Genomic DNA, 22,487 nt, shown 5'->3' on the forward strand with positions numbered 1-22,487 from the left:
CACACATCGTCCAGCTCCAGGCAACCTGCCTCACACGTGTCTTTGGTTAGGGAAATTAGGAGCAGAAGTGCTCTGAATTGCACTTTTCAAAACCTGTTGTGCACTCATGCCAACAGATGGGGAAAATTTCCTTCCAAAGCTGCCAGAAAGAGCCTCCAGCTGTCTTCATGGAGCTGAGGTGCACCTGCACCAGCGGCTACTGGGCATAGCAGCTGCCAGGGTCCCTTGGGGAATCAAGCCACCTTTGGCGCCATGAAGTTGTCATGGACGACTTGAAGTGAAGATTCAGGGGGAAGGATGCTGGACTTCACTCCAGGAGACCTGAGTTTGGTTTCTAGCTCTGCTCTTTCTTAGCAGGTGGCCCTGGGTAAGTCTCTCAACCTGTCCAAGCTTTACTCTTCTTTTCTATAAAGGCAGACCCAAACTCCTGCCCTGCCTGTAAATTATAGCTGCCATTTCTTTAGCTCCTGCTCTATGCTGGGCAGACCTGTGCATCCATACTGTGTTCATTCCTCACGACAACCCTGTGTGTGATGGGATTCTATTGTTAACCTCACTTTAGGGATGGTCAACCCCAGTTCAGAGTGTTTAAGAGACCTGACTGAAGTAGCATAGCCAGAAAGGGGCAGAGCTAAGGTTTGAATGAAGACTGTTTGCAGAGTTGTTGAACCGACCAAATACTATGCTGCCTGCAAGAGGGCTTTGAAAACTATAATCTAGAGATGTAGTGTGAGTGATTAAAAAACCTAAGATCTTATAGTCAAAGAGGGCTCTGGCTGTGGTGTTGAGCAAGTTACTCACCTCTCTCAGCCTCCTTCTTCCTGTCTGTAAAATGGAGATGATCACAGTACCTCCTGGGATTGTGATGGGAACGAAGGAAAACTGCACTTATAAAGCCATTAGTTTGTGGCCGCACCTTAGTTTTGCCTAAGAGTAAGCTGCTGCTTCTGCTGCTGTTAGGAGGATGGATTTAAGGTATTGATTATTAATTAGAGAAAAAAACTTTTGTTCACAGGCTTTTTTTGCATCTTGAGCATGCCATCTTTCCTTCATTTTCTATTCCCATTTAGATGCAAAAGCCAGAAGGAAAGCTGATTACTCATATCAATTTTTAACAAGAACATTTTTCAATATGAGCAACAAATGTCCTGAAGGCTCTCTGTTCCTCAACCTGAATAAATAAATCCAACCCCCAGTATTTCAATAAATAACAGACAGCCATGTCTAGCCTTGCCAGCCTTCCACAAGGGTTCTTGGCATGCCCCCTTTCATCCAGCCTTCTTTTGCTTCTTGTTTGTTTCTGGGCTCTGGAGTGTCAACTCCTCTCCCATCTGCACTCCTGTGGATGGGTGTCCATTCTCATCTTATCCTCCCTGGGCTCCAGGGTGCCCCCATCACCTCTGCATTGGCAGCACTTCGGGTTTCTACAGTTACTTCAGTCTCAGGCCTACAGAGGCCCCGCCCTGCTATAAGTGATGGTGCAGAGAGCTCTGGCTCCAGCCGGGCTCGTGTTGCTTTGCTTCCCGCAGCTCCCTGCTTTTAGCTCTCTCAGGATTCACACATGGGCATTTACCAACTGAAATAGCAATCAAGGCTCCGACTTTATCTCTCAGTGTTAGACCTCCAGATGTTTCCCCCAACCCAGAAGTTTGATCACGCAGCTAAATTCCTGTCCACTTGAGTAAGTCATTAGCTTTTCTCATGATGTAGTATCACACAGGCTAAGAGAAGGATTTCTCCGTGCACAGATGTTGGAGTGTTGTCTCTGAAGCAACCTTTTATAACCAAGCAGGCAAAGGAGTCTTTTCAACCTAGTGTCCAAACTGGACCATGTGAGGCTTTCTTCAATATTGGAATTAGGTTTTAGTAATAGGAAAAAGAAGGTGAGGAATTAATCTCTTGCATCCCAGCAAGGCTTGCTTCTTCAAATAGCTTTTTCCTCAGTGGCTTCCAAGATATCTGCAAGTCTTCCTTCTACCTACACCTCCCAACTCATATGGGCAAGTGGAAATTGCATAATCTAGAGAAGAGTTACTTAGACCTGGGATGGACACCTAGCTCAACCACTGACAGGTGCATGTAGCAAGCAAGGTAGTAACTTTCACAGCTCCTGAGGATGGAGGTGATAAGATCTAAAGTCTACCTCTTGAGAGAGTTAAATGACTTAACATATTTAAGGTGTAATGTACTAGCACAAAGTAGAACTATGTGTGGATGTTAAGTGTGTGTAGCTACATGAATGGTATGTGTTCAGAATGGGGTTCAGAATGTGCTACCCCAAATATGACAGCTTTTGCACTTGAGAAAACACCAGAAGCAAAAAGATCACCCTTGCCTTTTCATCACCCTTCCCCTCGGAGCATGTCATAAAACTTTCATTTCAGAGATGCCCTCACTATACCCAGAGGAAAGAAATGTCTTTCTCTCTGAAGACACAGAGACACAAAGAAAAATCTAATCAAATAAGCCTTGTTACGTTTCCCCTAGTTTATTACCATCAGACCATGCCCCCTTTGTTCGATCATACTTCTCTACAATTATCCGCTTCTTCCTCAAACTTAGCAAACAAATATGCAGGTTTCCCTGTGTGTTTGAGTCTTCATTTTCCACGTCATATAAAACATATTAAATACATTTGTATGTTTTTCCCTTGTTAATCTGCCTTTTCCTATAGGGGCCTCAGACATGAATGTGCTGTTGGATGAGACAAGAAATCTTTCCTACTTGACAGTATCCTTATGTATACAGTTGTACATAATGCTGTCACTTTGGTCTTCATTTTGAGGAGCTGTTTGATATAAATACCTTTCTCTGATCACAGGGACTATTTGGAACTTTATACTGATTCCAGTAGTAAAAGTTGAGTTGTCCAGTTAAAAAATTTCCTAAACGTGGCCTCTTGTTCAGAACTATAGGGTTTTGGCTTTGTTTTTAGTGTGTGTGTGTGTGCGTATCTCTTAGTCTTCTAGTTCTTTCCATTGCCACCATTTGTTTCCCAAAAACCTCATGGAGAAGTGGTCCTGGTGGCTGTCCAGTTGGGCTGGCTGGTGGAGCTGCTCCAGTTCATTGGCTTCAGAGTTTCCATCAGCCTTTCAACCATTCTCCTTCCACTATGACCTTAGCTAGTCTAGTATTAGATGGACTACTTACTTTAGCAAATACATCTGCACGGTTTCTTTTGCAAGGAAAGTTTTGTCAAGGTGCTTTTTCCCCCAAAGAAAAACATTCCCCTGGTGTCTGATGCTTTGGAACATTATGTTCTATCCATCAATGTGGAAATTCTCTAGAAGTAAACAAAACCCTAGGGGTACCACTTTATTACTTCATCATCACTTGAGAGTTCTAAACACATATTCTTTTCCTCTCGTGCAGAGAGAATTTGAACTTGTTTCAAAATGTTGCCATACAAATTAAGCAAATATGGAAGGTGTCAGATATAGGTAAGAACTCAACGAGAGGAAGAGTAGCACACTGTTCTGTATAGTTGCTATTGTCAGATAGCCAGTGGCCAAGACAGAGAGGGAAACTGAGTTTTGAGAGCTGTGGTATCACAATATGAATGCAAACTAATTTTCCTCAAGAGAAGAAGAAATTCTATGTGACTCTTCCCCCCAAAAAGCCATTACAATAACTCCCGAAGTACTAGTGTGAACAGAATTGCTCAAGCCCCTATGGACATTTTGTCCATTGACTTGGGCCTAGAAAAAAGTATACCTGGGTTTATGTATGTACAGACAGAATAAAACTATAATCACTAATCTCCTATGCATGGAAGCAAGAGTAATCCAAACATGCCCCTGGCTTTTCCAAGAATCGGTGTTGTACAACGTGGTCCAATTCAGCAGTCCCCAACCTTTTTGGCACCAGGGATCGGTTTCAACTTTTCGGAAAGTTGTCAACTGATCGGAAGACAACTTTTCCATGGACAATTTTTCTGTGGCACTGGGTGTTGCTGGGGGTGGTTTCAGGATGATTCAAGTGGATTACATCTCCACCTCAGATCATCAGGCATGAGATTCTCATAAGGAGTGTGCAACCTAGATCCCTCGCATGCAGTTTCCAGTAGGGTTCCCACTCCTATGAGAATCTAATGTGGCCCCTCATCTGACAGGAGGCAGAGCTCAGGCGGTGATTTGAGCAATGAGGAGCAGCTGTAAACACAGATGAAGCTTCACTCATTCACCCGTCACTCACCTCCTGCTGTGTGGCCTGGTTCCTAACTAAGGCCATAAACCAAAAATGGTTTGTGGCCCAGGGGGTGGAGACCACAGGTGTAATTTAAAACAATACTAAGTTCCTGAATGTGTGTGATTTTAAATCATTCAACTGATGGGAAAGTTGTATCTGTCCTTCAAGGACCTGTGGAAGTATCACTAACCCATGAAGTTCTGAGGAATTTCAGGAGTCCCCAGCTAACCCTAACAGAGTGGCAGGGAAAGAAACTTCTCTGTCCTTTGCTTTGATATATCTCAGTTAAAACAGTCCAATGAGTGGCTTACATGACTGCTGCTCAGCTGGACTGTGAGGCTCCTGAGGAAGGCTGCCTCTTTCATCACAGAATGGTGGGGCTTTCTCGGCATCTTCTACAGTAAGCATTGAGCATCAGAAGAGTAAATATGATGTAGCAGTCAGAGAGGTTTTTTTTTTTTTTTTTGGTTTTTGGCCAGGGCTGGGTTTGAAACCGCCATCTCCGGCATATGGGACCGGCACCCTACTCCTTGAGCCACAGGTGCCGCCCAGCAGTCAGAGTTCTAAGGGCTATACATGTTTTTTCTCATTTCGTCCTTCTAACAACTATGTAAAGTAGTTATTATCATTATCCCCATTTTACAGATGAAGAAACCATGGTCCAAAGAGAGTTTGCCTCTTTGCTGGAAGTAAATGGCAGAAGAGAGAATTTAAACCTGCTCTCTCAAGTTCTCTCAGGCAATATAGTATAATGAAGACCAAGTCTGAATGTTTTCAGGAGGCAGGCCAGCCTCGGGCTTGGGAAGTACTGAATGTGTCCATGGCTGTGTCACAGGAAAAGGGTAAAATATTGTGTTTATTGAGATACATCAGTTTGAATTCCATTTTATTATCATAGTCCCAGGAATGAGGCCCCTTTTTGACTTATCACCAAAACCATTATCCTCAGCTGTGGGGCATTCCTAGGGGCAAGCATGTTAGGGCAAATGGCACGATTTGATGTATTTTTTTATTCATTTTTTTTACATATACATGTGTTTATTAGGTTTCTATTTTTTGCCTTCACAAAATTAAAAAGGCTTAAAATTTAATAACAATAACAATGTTTAAGATAAGGACTAGAAACAAAAACCTCGTAAAGAACGAACGAGCATAAATACATTCAGAAAAGAAATCAGATGATTGCTGCATCAAAATATTAAGCAATAATAATAATAATGCAAAGAAAGTAACATTCACATTGTCAAATAAGAGTATGTCTATTATAGAATGCTTTGACTCTGAGATTCGGTATGGTGTCATCAGTTAACTTCTTCTTATTATGTTTTTTTAAGTCTCAAAAAATAGACAACTAAAATTTATAAATCAAAGTAAAAGATAATTTCAAAAAACAGATCATGCCAAATCTTATAGACAATAGAAAAAGAAGAAATACTTCAAAATTATTGCACTTGATCTGGATACACCTGATATTAAAATTGGAGAAAATATATTATTATAAAGGGGAAATTACAAACATATTTAACTTATAAATGAGGACGTAATTTATAGTTTTTTTAAAGAATGATATCATATTAAAATTTAGTAATAAAGCTAAACAGGTTTGTGAATGGTATTTAATTCACTTAATGGTAGAAAAATAGAGGCAGTAATCTTTGCTTCTAATTTCTCCTAAATGTTTACTCTCTCTCAAAGCAAAGTACTGTTTACAGCTCTCCATTAACTCACCCTAAACTCAGCAGATTCTTCAGTTGTCTGACATCTTTTTATAGTTTTCTGGGGGAAAGAATGAAACAGTTGCACTAATGTAATGTTGGTATTTGCTCTAATAATCAAATAAATTTGATTTATTTATGAAAATAAATAAATCTCAGTTTCGAAAGGGAATTATGTTCTTTTGATAGACTTCACATATGTCTTTTCTAAGGGTTTCTCAAATAGGTTGACTAAAAATATCTCTACTACTAAGATGGCCTTGAAATATCACCATTGTGATTGTAGGCATAAATAGTGAATTTCATTAGGCTGTTGAGTCCATTTTTGATGACATAGTTAATTTCAGAACAATTGTGTGTGGTAAATAGGTAAAAACATTTGGGATTAATTAACTTATTTGAATGCACCTACTAGCCATCTTAACATTGCAATTCCAACTCAATCTTGGGCTACTTTAAGTACATAAAACAATTAAGAACTGTTTGAGGGATTTATCAAGAGCCCAAAGAATTAATAAGTTAAAAAGAATTCCACAACTTTTTAGTGCGAGAGAGAGAGAAGGTGTTTTTTAGATCCTCCCTTTATTTCACTAATTTCATTGTAATATGGTTTTAATCTAGGCTGTAACACCTGGCGCATGAAGTAGTATCACATAGCACAGTCACAAAAAATTAATTGAATCAAATCCTTAATATTTTACCCTACATAATATTACCGTACTTTGCCAGTTCTTAGATAATTATTAATTCTGCTTATGTCCTGATGAGCTCATAAGTTTTATTTGTGAATGTGTGTTGGCATTGGGGGTAGAAGAAGGGGTTTCTCTAAGCCAGTGATATGCATGGCCTTGGAGACACCTGTACAGTTATACAAGTAAAGAAGGCCAGTTTCTTCACCTCTTTACCAAGGTTGTTTTGAAGAGAGCGTGCCATTTGTCTTATAGAATGTTTCATATTCTGAATTCGTGCATGTCCTCATGGTGGAGTTTAACTTGTTTCTTTATCACCTGCATTTCCTGGAAACTTGAAGTTGGATCTGAAGACCTGAGTAGATTCAGGATCGTCATTTGGGGAGCAGGTTATTTTATAAAGGGCGTTGCACACTTCGTGTTGCGTCACATCTCGAGTCATGTCACGTCACACTGTCCCTCCACTCATGCGGTCTGGTCATGGTCTTGATGGCTAGACCCTCAGTCAGACCCTCTCAATTCTCACTTTATAATTAGAACGTAGTTGATGGGATGAGTTCATTTAATTTTAATGATGGCACGTATTTGCATATGTTATTGTCCAAGGAATTAATTTCCACTATTGAGGAAGCAAGGTTTTAATTTGTGTTTCTTTGGAGCAGTGTTGGGGGCTCCCAGCCCACCCCAGTGTACCCCAGGCAGACTCCCATTTAGCAATAAGTCCCAGAGCATATTCACACCAAGGACATCTGGGACAATTCTGTCCCTTAAACTATTAAGATGTTAAGCGTAACCAAAAGTTTAAGCCAGGGAATTTTGGAGATAATTTTAGTCTTGTTTACTTTTTAAATAGGTAATACATTCATGCAATTCAAAATGTAAAGTACATAAAGGGGAAAAAAATAAAGTCTCTGCTTCAGTGATATATTGCAATGTAACAAACCACTCCAAAACAGTAGCTTAAAACAGTAATGGTATGATTATTCAGTGATGAAGCTGGGGGTGATTGGGCCCAGATGTTCAGCTCTTATTTAAGATCTTATGCAGACAGAGACTAGAGCTGGAGCCATCTCAAAGGTGTCATCACATATATCTAGGATCTAAACTGGGAAGGCCCCAAATAGCTGGGGGCTACAGTGGCAGGGACACCTCCAGCATCCCCCTTCTCTCTTTCCCCTCTGTCTGTCACTGTGTGATTTCTTTTTAGAAATTCACTTTATTGCCCTCAGTAGAGTGCTAGGGCGTCACAGCTCACAGCAACCTCCAACTCCTGGGCTTAGGCGATTTTTTGCCTCAGCCTCCCAAGTAGCTGGGACTACAGGCATCTGCCACAATGCCCAGCTATTTTTTGTTGCAGTTTGGCCGGGGCCAGGTTTGAACCCGTCAGCCTCGGTATGTGGGGCTGGCGCCATACTCACTGAGCCACAAGCACCACCCCAACTGTGTGGTTTCTTTACTCTTGGCCCCTCGGTGGCCCAGCTTTTTTACATGGTAAGTGACAGTCCCTGGGGAAACTGCACACACTGTATGTTCTTTTCAAACACAGCCTCAGTTCTTGCTGAAGACTGCTGCTCTATTCCATTCCTTAGGGCAGGGGCAAAGGCCCAGCAGGGTCCCAGGAGAGGGTCAGAGACACCACCTCCTGGTGGGGTGCGAGAGAATCTGCAGCGACAACACCATCATGTTATTCTTTATTTCCCTGCTCCCAAAGTACCCTGTTTACCTTTCTCAATACAACCAGTGTCATTAGTTTATTGCGGGACACTGAAGACGTACTTTGTGTATGAGATAAACATATACATTTTCCCCACTTAACATAGTGTAGGCAGCATCCTGTACTTCAACAATATTACATGGACATTATTTGAATCAGTCTATAAAATGAAACTTCACTTTTTTATTGCCTTTGTAGTATTTCACTCCACAGATATACCATAATGTTTAACATTCCTCTGTTAATGGTTATTTTCGATCTTTTCTTTGTTTTTTAACATCAGTAGATTTAGGAGGTACAGTGTTTTTTTGATATGTGGATGAATTGTACAGTGGTGAAGTCAGAGCTTTTGTGTACCTGTCACCCAAATAGTGTACCTTGTATCCAACAGGTACTCTTTGATCCCTCGCCCTCCTCCAACTGTCCTCCCCTTCCATGTCTCCAAAGTACATTCAACCACTGTGTATGACCGTGTACACCCATTGTTCAGTTCCCACTTATAAGTGAGTACACGCAGTATTTGTTTTTCTTTTTCTGAAATATTTCACTTAGGATAAGGACTTCCAGTTCCATCCAAGTTGTTGTGAATGACATTATTTTATTCTTTTTTATTGCTAGTGTACTCTATGGATATGTGTGTGTGTATGTACATCATGTTTTCTTTATCCACTCATAAGTTGATGGGCACTTAGCTTTATTCCATTTCTTTGCAATTATGAATTGTACTGTGATAAACATACAAGTCTTTTTTATGTAATGACTACTTTAGAAATTCCCAGTAGTGGCATTGGTGGACCAAATCACAGCTCTACTTCTAGTTTTTAGAACAATCTCCATACTGTTTTCCACAGAGGTTGCACTAAGTTACACTCCCAGCAATGGTGTGTTAAGTGTTGCCTTTTCACTGCATCCGCACCAAACATATATTACTTTTTGATTTTTGAATAATGGCTATTTGGACAGAGGTAAGGCTGTATCTTATTGTAGTTCTAATTTGGATTTCTTTGATGATTAGTGCTGTTGAGCATTTTTTCATGTGTTTTCTGGCTTTTTGTATAGCTTCTTTTGCAAAATGCCTGTTCATGTCTTTTGCACTTTTTAATGGGGTTTTTTTCTTACTGATTTGTTTGAGTTCCTTATAGACTCCAGACATTAATTCTTTGGATAGTTTGTGAATATTTTCTCCCATTCTATAGGTTGTCTATTTACTCTGTTGATTATTTATTTTGCTGTGCAGACACTTTTTAGTTTATTCTCATTTATTTATTTTTGTTTTTGTTGCATTTACATTTGGAGTCTTAGTTATAAATGCTTTGCTTAGGCCAGAGGAGTTTTCACTAAGTTTTCTCCTAGAATTTTTATGGTTTCAGGTTTTACATTTAAGTCTTTAATCCATTTTTCGTTAATTTTTGTATATGGTGAGAGATAGGAACCCAATAGCACATTTCTACATTTGCCTCTCCAATTTTCTCAGCATCATCCTTTCCTCTGTGTATGTTTTTGTCTGTTTTGTCAAAGATCAGTTGGTTGTAGGTGTAGGGTTGTATTTCTGGGTTCTCTAGTCCATTGATCTCTGTGTCTACTTTATGCCAATACCATGCTGTTTTGGTTATTATACTATTGTCATACAATTTAAGTTGGGTAATGTCATACCTCCAGATTTGTTATTTGTGCTCAGAATTCCTTTGGCTATTCAGGCTCTTTTTGATTCCAGGTGAAATTTGGGATAGTTTTGTCTAATTCTGTGGAAAATGACATGGTACAAACAATGCTAGTATTAATCTTTTTGAACACACATCATTTTGGATATGTATGTTTATGTTATAAATTTGTAGATATGGAATTAATAGATTAAAGTGGTGTGAGGGCTTTAGAATTTGATGGCTATTGCCACATTCATCCCCACAGAGGATGTAAACATTGTCACTCCTGCCATGTGTGAGGGGACCCACTGCCCTAAACCCTCACAAAACAGAAAGTTCTCTAATGTTCCAGTTATTGCTAAGTAAAAATATAGTCTTACTTCTCTGTAATTTTAATATGCCTTCTTTTTCGTGCATGAGTTTGAGAATTTGTTTTCCTATGTTGAAGTGCCACTTCTGTTTTTTTCAATTCTTAAAAAAGTTTTGGAGGTCATTTTAACATGAAACAGATGTTTGAGATGAGTGAAAATGTGGGATACTCCACATTTTAAAATAAACTTAAATATCTTTTAATAATTGAAAAAGGCTGCTTTTCCTGAATCTGGCAAAAAAGTTAGCTGTGAACATCTGGAGCCTTTGTGATTTCTGGAGTTACGATGTCTGTCTCTCAAAACCCATCCAGATTTTCTGCCATCCTGGGCAGAAACTGCTCCGATACATTATAACTAATTAGTTGTTCATTCCTATAGTGATAGCTATGTTTTATCAAAAAAAATCTTAATTTAAGAAAGGTTTCCTGGGCGGCGCCTGTGGCTCAGTGAGTAGGGCGCCGGCCCCATGTGCCGAGGGTGGCGGGTTCAAACCCAGCCCCGGCCAAACTGCAACAGAAAAATAGCCGGGTGTTGTGGTGGGCGCCTGTAGTCCCAGCTGCTTGGGAGGCTGAGGCAAGAGAATCACGTAAGCCCAGGAGTTGGAGGTTGCTGTGAGCTGTGTGACGCCACTGCACTCTACCCGAGGGCGGTACAGTGAGACTCTGTCTCTACAAAAAAAAAAAAAAAAAAAAAGAAAGGTTTCCTTATAATCCCTTAGGGCTTAATACAAAACCCTCATTGTTTCTGTAAAGCTTTCTTTAACACCCCGATCTGAGATTAATAATCTGCCTTTGAATTCTGCATACTTTCCTTAGACTGCTTTATTACATTCCACCATGCCATACCCTCCCACTTCCCAGCTAACGTTTTATTGTGTAGATTTGTGGGATATGTGCAAGTTTATTCTTGTATAGGGATGTGATATAGTAAATAACAAACAGAATTGCAGCAAAATCTGTAGGCGAAAGACAGGACAAATGGATGTGGCTGCAAGGCACCAGTCCTGGAGCCAGACACCTTCCATTTACTCACTTGGCCATAGGCCAGTTAGTCAACTTTCAAAGACTCGATTTTCTCATCTGACAACGAGAAAAATATATACTTACAAAACTAGGTTGTGGCAAAGATGATGAGAAAAATATACTCAGCTAGTATTTATTGAGCACCTGCTATGTCCAGATGTCTTGATATAGCTGATCTTGTTAGTCCTCAGAGAGGTTTATTAACTTTCCAACTTAGCGACTGCATTAGATTCTTTGAACTGCTGTAATAGAAATGTTGGTGGCCTCAACCAATGGAAGTTTTTTTTTCTCACAGTTATAGAGGCCAGAAGTCTGACATCAAGGCACTGGCAGGGTTGGCTCCTTCTGGAGACTTTGAGGGAGAATCCATTCCATGCCTCTCTCCTAATTCTGGAGGCTGCTTGCAATTCTTGACATTCCTTAGGGTGTAGATACATCACTCCAATGTCTGCTTCCATCCTCAAGTAGCCTTCCCTTCTGGAATCATGTCTTTCTTCTCCTTCTCTGTGTCTTACAAGGACAGGCCTACCTTAAATTCAAGATGATGCCATCTTGAGATTCTTAATTTAATTTTATCTGCAAAGACTGTATTTGCAAGTAAGGTCACATTCACAGGTATGTGGGGGTCAGGGAATTCTCCATATATTTTGGAGGCCACTATTTAGCCCACTCAAATGACCTAGCTAAGAACTGAGTCCAGTTCTTTGTGAGTCTAAGAACTTTGGACTCCACCACACTCTCTTCCTCTGTGAAACCACTTGGTCAGTGTTAAGGACCACATCATGGTTTCTTCTTCTTAGGCAGGAATTATATGGTTTGCTGTGGTTCTAATTTATACCAGAAGGTAGCTAGGGCACCAAATCATTGAATATTACTCATTTTTTTTTTGCTTATAATGGCATCCCCTGTCTCAATAACTTTTGAATCCCCAGACACACTTGAGGAGGCAAAATTAATTTTTGCATAGCAAGTTAGGCTATGCACTTGGGAGATGTTAAATCATCCAAGCTTATAGCAAAAATAAATATAGCTAACAGTTATTGAATGTTTATTATGTGCTAGACCTGTGTAAGTGCTTTGCCTGTACCATCTCATTTCATCCTGGGCAATAGTGACTGCTACCATCTCTCATTTACAGAAGAAACTTTTTATTATTTTAAATAAAATATAATTGCATATTGCATTTAATTATAAATTAGGTTCATAAGGGTTAAGGAACTTTTCTCAATTCATAATGCTGCCTAGTGGTGCAGCATTCTGCAGTCTAACTCCAAACCCTCATCCCATACTTTTTTTTTTTCTTTTTTGAGACAGAGTCTTGTCACCCTCGGTAGAGTGCTTGGTATCATAGCTCACAGCAATATCAAACTTTTGGGCTTAAGTGATCTTCTTGCCTTGGCCTCCTGAGTAGCTGTAACTATAGGCACCAGCTACAATGCCCGCCTATTTTTTGGAGATGGGGGTCTCACTCTTGCTCGGGCTGCTCTCTAACTCCTGAGCTCAAGCAATCCACCCACCTTGTACCCCCAGAGTGCTAGGATTACAAACCCCACAGTCTTGAAACTATAGTTAAGTTTACCACTGCTGCTCACAACACCTAATCAGCACCCCTCTCACCATGCTGACCTGGAGCCAGTCGGGGTTAATGAACAAAGCCTTGTTAATCATGAAAATGAACCATGTATTTCTAATAGGAACGGACTCTGGGAATTCAGTTGTCTCTTTGTTTTCCCTCATTTCATTTCTGGAGTGACAGAGTTGAAATATTTGGAACTGTTGAATGAAAAATACTTGGAACTTAAGCTCAGTTTTTAGGGGGAAAAAATATCAGGGTATTTCCTTTCTGCCATTGCCATTCTGGGCCCTTCGGTCTGGAGTTTCCCTGTACATTCATTACTCAGAACACTTCCTTTGAATTTGTCAGCATGCTATAATGCAATTTTGCTGAAGATATATAGCATTCCCCCACTACCAGCACCACCACAAAGGCTGAATTTGTTTTGGTTTGTCATCAACGTAAAACAAATCTCCCTTCAACAGGGTAATATAATAAAAAACCACATAACTTCAGGAGAGGATTTAGTGGGTTAGACCTAGTCAGCACTGTAATTCTTTGTTTCTAATTGATATTTTTTCATTATCTGTGGCTGAAACTAGAAAGATAAATCGTTTTTGTTTTTTTTTTTAATTTTTTTATTATTATTTTTTTTTGGCCGGGGCTGGGTTTGAACCTGCCACCTCAGGCATATGGGACCGGTGCCCTACTCCTTGAGCCACAGGCGCCACCCCAGATAAATCGTTTTTGACCCCAAAGTCTAAACACAACTTACTACTTTAGAGTATATTCATTTGTTTTTAATACTCATGTCAGTTTTTAAAGAATGAGTAAAAATATTCTAACTACTTATTAACTACGTGTTCTGCCATGCTATCCTCTTAAGTCAAATGCTGAACTAAACTAGAGTTCCTCATTGTCTTCTCAGGCCTGTAATGAAATTCGTTAATGATGGTGTACTGATAGTTGATAAGGGAAAAGGTCATCTTCTTTTGTATATTGTCCTCTTTTTATTAACTTAAGCTCCTTGAAAAGGAATTTAAGCCTAAAAATCCTTCCGATAGGTTTATTATTTTCCTTTTAAAGTAACAATGTCACTTGTATTTAAAGGATCAAATGAGCTTGCTTCATCTCCAAAGGAGTCTGTAAATCATGCATTTGAGAGGTTCTTGGAACATATGCTTGGATTCAGGGTTGCAATTTAATTGCATGAGGATGAGCAAGATTAGGAAACAAAAACAGAAGTTCTGGCAAGAAAGGGAAAGATTTGGCTCTTTCGCCCATTTGCTGAACAGTTACTTCCTCTTCTTAGCATTAGAGACCAACAAGTCACCAGGACAACCCAGGCTAGAGACATAGGGTGGAGTTGCATTGCAACTGGGAACCAACGTGTTTAGACTTTTGAAAGCCGTAACACAGAAAACTCCAACAGTTGTATATAAAGTTTCTGTTTTATTATTTGAATCATTTTGTGTGTACAAAATGAACATTTGATGATTCTTGCTGCTTATTTTATTATTTTTTTTATAGATTATTCTCTAAATTTGGAAGAAACAAAATGTCTGCCCTGGGTTTTTGCATGCCATGTATTTACTTGACAGCAGTGATTTCAGTGAATTTCCCAACATCTTGAGGGGGAAGCTATGTTTTCATTGCAAAGCCAGGGAAGCAAAAGAACAGACAGCTTGAGTGATTTGCTCAAGGTCAGTTGGAGATCACAGAATATTTAGCTATAAATTTCTTGTGCTAATTATTATTCAGTTGCTCTCTCCTTAATTTATGCCTTTATTAATAATTGGTTTTTCTTTAAAGCTGAAGAAAGTAAGTCTGAAAGACCCTTTCAAAAGAAAACCAGGTTTTGACATTTTTGTCATCAGAAAGCCTATTTTGCTAGTCTTGGTCCCAGGTTTTTAAAATTCTTTTTGTTTTGCTCACCAAAATGGGGAGACTTGAAAATAGATGAGCGTTATTCTGATGCTCAGTTTTTCAATAGGCTGCATGGTCATTGGCTGCAAGAGCATCACTGTGTTATCTAAATTCTCAACATCCAATTCTCATAACACCAGCTTGCATTTACCTGCCTGTTGCTGCAAAGTGTGTCTCACACAGAAGATGAAATAGAAACTATTCTTTATTGTCCTTTTCTCTTCTATTGTAGTGTCTGGGTAAATACAGAGTATGGGGGGGAATAAAATAAACTAGTCTATTTCCATTTCATTTTGATTGCCAAAACTACTAATCAATTCTATTTCTTATGATGGTAAAATAACAAAATTGACCATTTTGAACATTTCCACATATACAATAAAGTACATTATATTGTTGTGCAACGGTCACACCACTATGAGTCTCCAGAAACTTTTCTTCCCAAATGGCAATTTTGTACCTGTTACACAGTCATTCCTCGTTCCCTCCAGCCCTCAGGCCCTGGTAGCCACTATTCTACTCTCATCTCTGAATCTGACTATAGGTACTTCATGTAAGTGGAATCATGCCATCCTTGTTCTTTAGCTTCTAACATTTCACTTAGCATAATGTCTTCAAGGTTCATTCGTTTTGTAGCATGTATCAGAATATTATGCCTTTTTGAGACTGAAAAATACTCCATTTTATGTATAGACCACATGTGTTAATCAGGGTTCTCCAGAGAAACAGAACCAATAGGATTGTAATAGTCAAGTCACGTTTGACTTCTGCAATTGTAAGAGATAAAAGATACAATATCTAAGATAACATGTTATTGGTACATATTGAATATTATAATTTTAATTTAGTTTTTTCCTTTCTTAAAATGTGTATACTTTTTTGGCACTCCCTGTGTGTGTGTGTGTGCGTGTGTAGAGAGAGAGAGAGAGAGAAATTGAAAAGATTATAAGAAATTGGCTCATACAATTAAGGAGACTGAGAAATCCCACAATCTACTATCTATAATCTGGAGACACAGGAAAGCTGATGGTGTAATTTAGCCCAGGTTTGAAGACCTGAGAACCAGGAAAGGGAATGGTATAGATTTCAGCCTTGGTCTTGAAGGCCTGAGAACCAGAAGGACAGGCAGAGAAAGACGGAGTTCTAGAGCCAGCAATAATGCAGGACCTTTTTTGTCCTGTCAGACCCTCAGTGAATTGGATGATGTCTGTCCACATGGGTCTGTAGTGGATTACCCCACCATTTTCAGCTACAGGTACCCCTTATTGGAGGGGTCACCCTCTTGGGTGGGTGCCAGTATGTCAGATCAAGCCTGGCAAATGTGGATCCACGGAAAACTTACACATCTTTGCCCCACCAAATAGTGAGCACATAGACTGCTACTCTGTTCGCGTTCTTTCTGTCCTATCAGTTTTTCCCCATTTCTTCTCCCTGCACATAGAGGTACAGGGCACAGATCAGCAAGTCTGCTGTCTACACAGAACTTGAACTGAGGAATAAATGTCAGTAAGGCATTCTGGATCTCTGAGAGTAATGTGTAGAGATATTTTTACATTGGAGGAATTTGGGAAATGCCAGCTTCCTTTTCTCTCCTAAGGGGAGAGATGAGAAAAGCCACAGTACTCTCCTCTTTCTCCAGCAACACTCAACTCACAGCTTTCTCCTTTCTATCTCTAATCTTGTCTAACGTACCCTGGAGATGAAGAAAGGGTGGGGCAGAGGCTGGGTTGATGACTGGGCCTGACACGCTTATTTGGCCACTTCTTAATAATCCTTAGAAGAATTGCCTGGCCCCAGTTGGTTTCACTTTTCTTCCAAATCTGGGGCATTTCATACCTCTTTTATCTCTGGGCAGTCATTCATATTCCACTGAACTAGTGGAATCTATCTAGTACATCTATCTGCTCCCTGGGTATTTCTTTTTATATTGATGGTGGTGTAAAAGCCCATTACTTACAGTCTCCTGTCAGAGTTACATGTGTTTGAACATCATCCAAAAGCTATTCTCATGTCTCCAATGATTTATCTTATGGGTATAATTTTTGTGTCCAGGGAAACTAACTAGCTCAGCCTAAAACCATAGGGCTATACGTTGATTCCTAAAGGATCCTAGATGAGCCTCATCAATTCTTTCTGGGATTATTGGAAACCCTAGAGAGACTTCAGAAGATCAAGGATAAGGAGTAAAACTTAAAAGAGGTCAGAGAATAAGGACCAATTATATGCAAAGGAACAAGTGTTAGAGTTTCAGTAAACTTCTCAACAGCATCAACAAAATCCAGTGGGTAATAGAATAATTATTTCCATATTGGAAGCCAGGGATTTGTTTGTTTCTTCCTTCCTTTTGCGTCTACCATGCACTTGCTTATTTCCCAGACCCTCATGCTTTTAACATAGTATTAGCGTAATTTTGCTTAGAACAATTATCAATGTTTACATTATTATGAGCATTATTTGCTGTAGAGTGTATGACTTGATTGTACCCCCTGAAAGCTTTTAAGATCTTCTCATCCTTATCATTCCGATATTTCACAATGATATGTTTTGGTATGAATCTATTTTCACCCATTGTTCTCAGAACTTTGTGAGCCTTTCAGTATGGAAACTCACATATTTGAATTCAGGAAATTTCCTCAGATTATTTCTATAATTATTTTCTTATTCGTTTTCTTTGTTCTTTCTTAAATCCCCATTATTCAGATATCAGCCTTTTCAGATAGTTTTATAAAATGTCTTTATATTTCATATATAAAAACACAAATATGTAAATATAAATTTAAATAATGTAACATAATTTTTTCTCCTACTTTTCTTTCCTTTGCTTTTTGGTTCTACTTTCTGGGAGGTTGATTCAACCTGAACTTCCAACCCTTCTATTGAGCGTTCCAGTTCTACTATCATGTTTTAAATTTCTAAGAGCTCTTTTATGTTCTCTGAATTTTTCTTACGGAATAATATTCTGACCTTGTTTCTGGGATTCAGCATCACTGCTTATTTCTTTGAAGATATTAATGATATTTTTATTTTGAATTTTTCTCTTCCCATGATTGTTTAGTTTCCCTCCAAGTTGTTCTTCCCTGTTTGTGGCTTGTTGGCTTGATCTTTATCTTGCTGTTAGAGGCATTCTTCATCTCTCTGGTAATACTAATTGTGGGTGAGTGAAAAGCTGATTGGAAGAGCTAGTGAGTTTTATTGGAGGGTGATCTGGCTGGGTCATTTGTTGGGGGAAACTCTGACATCAGAATATATAGGTTTTTCCTATTAAGGTGATCAGATTGCCCAGAATTAACTCTTTTATTCTTCTAATTCTTCCACTGTGAGAGAAAAGGTATGGTCATAACCATTCTGGAAGCTGAGTAGGTGAACAGGACTTAGAGAAGAAGTTTCAGCTCTAATATGAATCAATACATATTCATTTATTCTCCCTGGTTTCAGTGTGGAATTCTTTATTATGATTTTTTTTTTATCCTTTAGAGAGAAGGGTCTCACTAATATGCCCAGGCTCAGGCTCAATCAATCCTTAAAACTTGGCCTCCTGAGTAGCTAGAATTACAGTCATGAGCCACTGCACCTGGGACAGTGTGGTGCTCTTGATCTTAACTCAGTCTGTGCCCACCATGTCCAGTTGACCACTTTACCCTCTTCAGAGTAAATCTATTCTTTTTCTAGGATGGGGAGAAGTTGTCCACTAGTATGGAGTGTAGAGGGAATTTAGAAAGTTAGTGCTTCACAAAGAGCTTTTCTGATCCTCCTTAAGACTGAACCACTTCACTGCCATTTCCAGTATTATCTGTTGTCACCATTTCCTGGACTCTTGATGATACTGCAATAAAGAAAAAAAACTAAAAAGCACCAAAAACTGAATCAGTTTCACATCTGATTTTCTTTGATGTGCTTGGTTAATTTTTATTTACCCATCTTGTTTAAGCTTCTAAAAGTTTGTTTTTGTCTCCTCTCCATTCTCCATATCCTTAAAGGTTGATACATTTCTAAATAATGCCTATGCACTGTAGTTTTTATATGGTTTCTAGAGAAGCAAAGTTTGGTTTAGTGTATTCAATCTAACAACTTTACCCAGAATTTTAATCTAGACTAGTCTACATCCAGTTGAAGTATCCTTTGTGACTGATGTTTTCAAAGGCTAAAAAAAAAAAAAAAAAAAGGCCTTTTACAGGTCTTTGCTGAAAAAAGTTACCAAACGATGTATTTCAAAAATAAGGAAATTAAACCTTAAAGGAAAGAATGGAATACAAGAATTAATAGACTCAGAACCTGGTAGAGACCCATATGGATGCTACCTTTGGAGGAGCTGTTCCCATCTGAAAGAAAGATGTCATTATCCCAGGAAACTTAGCAAAGATGCAGAGGGTAGCCACAGCGAGAGTCAGAGAAGCCATTCCAGGCCTACCGCTTTGTTTTAGAGTGAAGCCCAGAGGTGAGAGAACCAGCTTCCCCATGGACTATCCCCATTCCCCACCACCATGGGAGAAATTTGGAGTCCAATGAGTTAAATATGCAGAAATCTAAGTCTAATTTGAACCTACTATGGGTAACTCAATAAATAAAGCTTTCACATAACTAACTAAATAAAAAATAAATGTGTATGTAAAGTTGCAAAATGAGTAATGCAAAAGCAACCTTTTCAATTTGGGTAGGATTTATGGGGGCTTCCAGCTGTTCAAAAGACAAGATGTCCCACTTACAAGTTTCCGTTCTGATTCTATTTTTCAGAGGACACTTTTTTTTAGACACAGACACTTGCTACTCTGGCTATAACCAGGGCCCAAGCTAATTTCCTTTAGCCCCTAGAAATACAATCTTGTAAGATGCTTCTGCATATATTCCATTCCATGTGGTTTGCTCCACCTCAAGCATCATCTATTTTAATCCTGAGACCACATTACTATTTAATGCCCTAGTTGCTGGTACTTATAGCGCATCCACTCAATAGTTTACATTTTTCTTCTATTCTGATAGAAGCTATAGTTTACTATTGTCCAATTTACATTCCAAGTTCCTGTACCTCCTACCCCCAAAGGCTATTTGGATGAATAGACTATGCCATCAATTATTTTGTCTACAGGTCTGGACCTGGGAGAAACTTGGGTTGTTAGAGAATTAATAGTAAATATTTGTGTAGTACTTAATGGCACATCAGGCACTCTTCAGAGATTTTTAACAATATAAATTCATTTCATACTCATGACCACTCTGAGGTAGGTACTATTATTATTTTCACTTTATGGATGAGGAAACTGAGGCACAGAGAGATGAAATAATGGGCTATAGGTTCATAAACAACAGAGCTACAAGTTGAACCCCTGGCTCTAGAGTCCACGGTCTCAATGACAAAATTATGCTCCCACTCCTGATTTAACACTTTCTCACTCTCTTTACATAGCTTTTTGTCCTTCTGTTAACAGTAATAGACTTAATTTTGTTGATGAAGAAAGGATAAGCCAGTGTGTTCTTAACCCCAGCTCAGTAGAATCATCTCGAGAGCCTCGAGGAAATACCAATGCTTTGGTTCTATCCCAGAAATTATAATTTAGTAAAGCCCAACCTTTGTCTTATAAAGAACTCCCCAAATGGTTCTAATGTACAGCTGGAGTTGTGACTTATGAGATTAGGTCATTGAGCCATCTTATAATGTCTGGTGGTGGAGTTTTGTCATTATTACCAATTATCTGGGCCATAGGGACTTGGAAAATCTGAAAGAATCAGTGACATTTAATATCATCAGATCCCTAGTGCTTTAGCCTAATATCAAGCCTCCAGACCTGGAGTCCTCAAACTACGGCCCGTGGGCTACATGTGGCATTGTGACTGTATCTGTTCCCGTTTTGTTTTTTTACTTCAAAATAAGATACGTGCAGCGTGCATAGGAATTTGTTCATTGTTTTTTTTTTTTTTTAACTATAGTCCAGCGCTCCAATAGTCTGAGGGACAATGAACTGGCCCCCTGTTTAAAAAGTTTGAGGACCCCTGCTCCAGACTGTTTGTAATGCTATGACTCAGCTTCCCAATGCTAATGTGCCTTTGCACACCATGGACGGACGGACCCCCTACACCTGTTCAAAGCTGACATTCACTATCTGTCATCCTCCCAACTGGTATCTATTCTTCCTCTCAGTGCCCAGGCCTTTGTCACAAATATCATTCTATTCCTGTTCAGTTTAGATCAAATCATACAATGTGTAGATCTCTAATCTAACAGGTTAGTCGTGTCAGAGATTTTGAACCACAAGCTAAGCTGGAGTTTGACTGCTCTCTATGGAAATGTTTTTGCCTGCAGAATGCTTTATTCTTCCTATTTCCAGGCCAAAGCACCCAATCAAAATTCATAGAGGAGAAAGCATGCCACTCAGTTTGGCATAAGTTGCCCATGAGCCTCCCTGGGTTCTGGAGCCAACTGTTAGTATTCCAGTGTCCTTTGCCTCATTCTTAACACAGGTGACATAGGTGACAGAAAGCCTCAGTTCCTGGAATTTGAGGGTAGGTCCTAAGGTTGAACATGTGTGCACACAAACCAGCCCGCACATCCGCATAGTCACTATGCTGCCCACTTTCACGGAAAGAAACCTTGAAACGCCAAAGGGTCTACAGCAAAGTGGAGTGTAGTGCTGTTCACCTGCTCTCTTTCTAATATTGTCCGAGGCTGTGTTAATGCAGGTCATAGACTATTTATGGCCCAGAGTTTTGTAGAGATTTGGGGACTAGATTTTTCTGACTTTTCCAATAGCCTGGCTTTTATGCTGGAACCAGCTGTCCACAGAGCTAGGCCAGGACAGACTCAGGTGGCAGGAGCCAGGCTATTTCATGTTTCATAATCTCTATTTCTCTCCAGTGTGCAAGGCCTGGTGCCTCCTCCCAGAGGTCGAGTTCTTTCTCTGCAGCCTTGTCTGCCTCTCATGAAAGTGGACTTCTGAGGGTTTTCCTGTCTCCTCTAGTTTGCCAAATGTACTGTTCCAACCCACGAAAGCCTGCTTGTGCTTCCTGTTCAGACTGTTGCTGCTCTTCACCTTGGCTCTGTGCTCCCAAAGCACATCTGTGCAGTTCATTCCCATAAATATCCCTTGGGTGACTTTAATTTGGATTTTAGCTCTTTTTTTCTAATCACAGGTTGCAGTTTAGGCAGGCCCTTGCTCGGGCTGCATGTACCCGTGAGGATATGCCTTTCATAGCCTTTCCTTCAACAAGCGTTTATTGAGTAGCTACAATGAGCCATGCACGTGATAGCACAGGAGCAGGGACAGAGATAGACAGGTTTGCTCTTCTTTGCTTCCTGTAGAATCTCAGCTTCCATTGCAGATAACAAAGACGTAGACAAAGTCTATTACAAAGTAATTCAAGATGCTATGGCGTGAAAGTTCACGTCTTCCCCAAATTCATTTGTTGAAATTCTCACCCCCAAAGTGATGGCCTTAGGAAAGTGGGCTCTTTGGGAGGTTATTAGCTCAGGCAGGTAGAGCCCTTATAAATGTGACTAACACCCTTATAAAAGAGACCCGACAGAGACCCCTTGCTGCTTTATGACATGTGAAGGTAGAGTAAGAGGATGGCTATCCATGAGGAAGCGGGCCTCACGACACACCCAGCCTCCAGAACCAGGAAAAATAAACCATAAACCAATAAAAATAAACCAATCTGTGATATCTCATTAT

This window comes from Nycticebus coucang, chromosome 2 (assembly GCF_027406575.1).
Source record: "Nycticebus coucang isolate mNycCou1 chromosome 2, mNycCou1.pri, whole genome shotgun sequence".
Classification (NCBI taxonomy): Eukaryota; Metazoa; Chordata; class Mammalia; order Primates; family Lorisidae; genus Nycticebus; species Nycticebus coucang.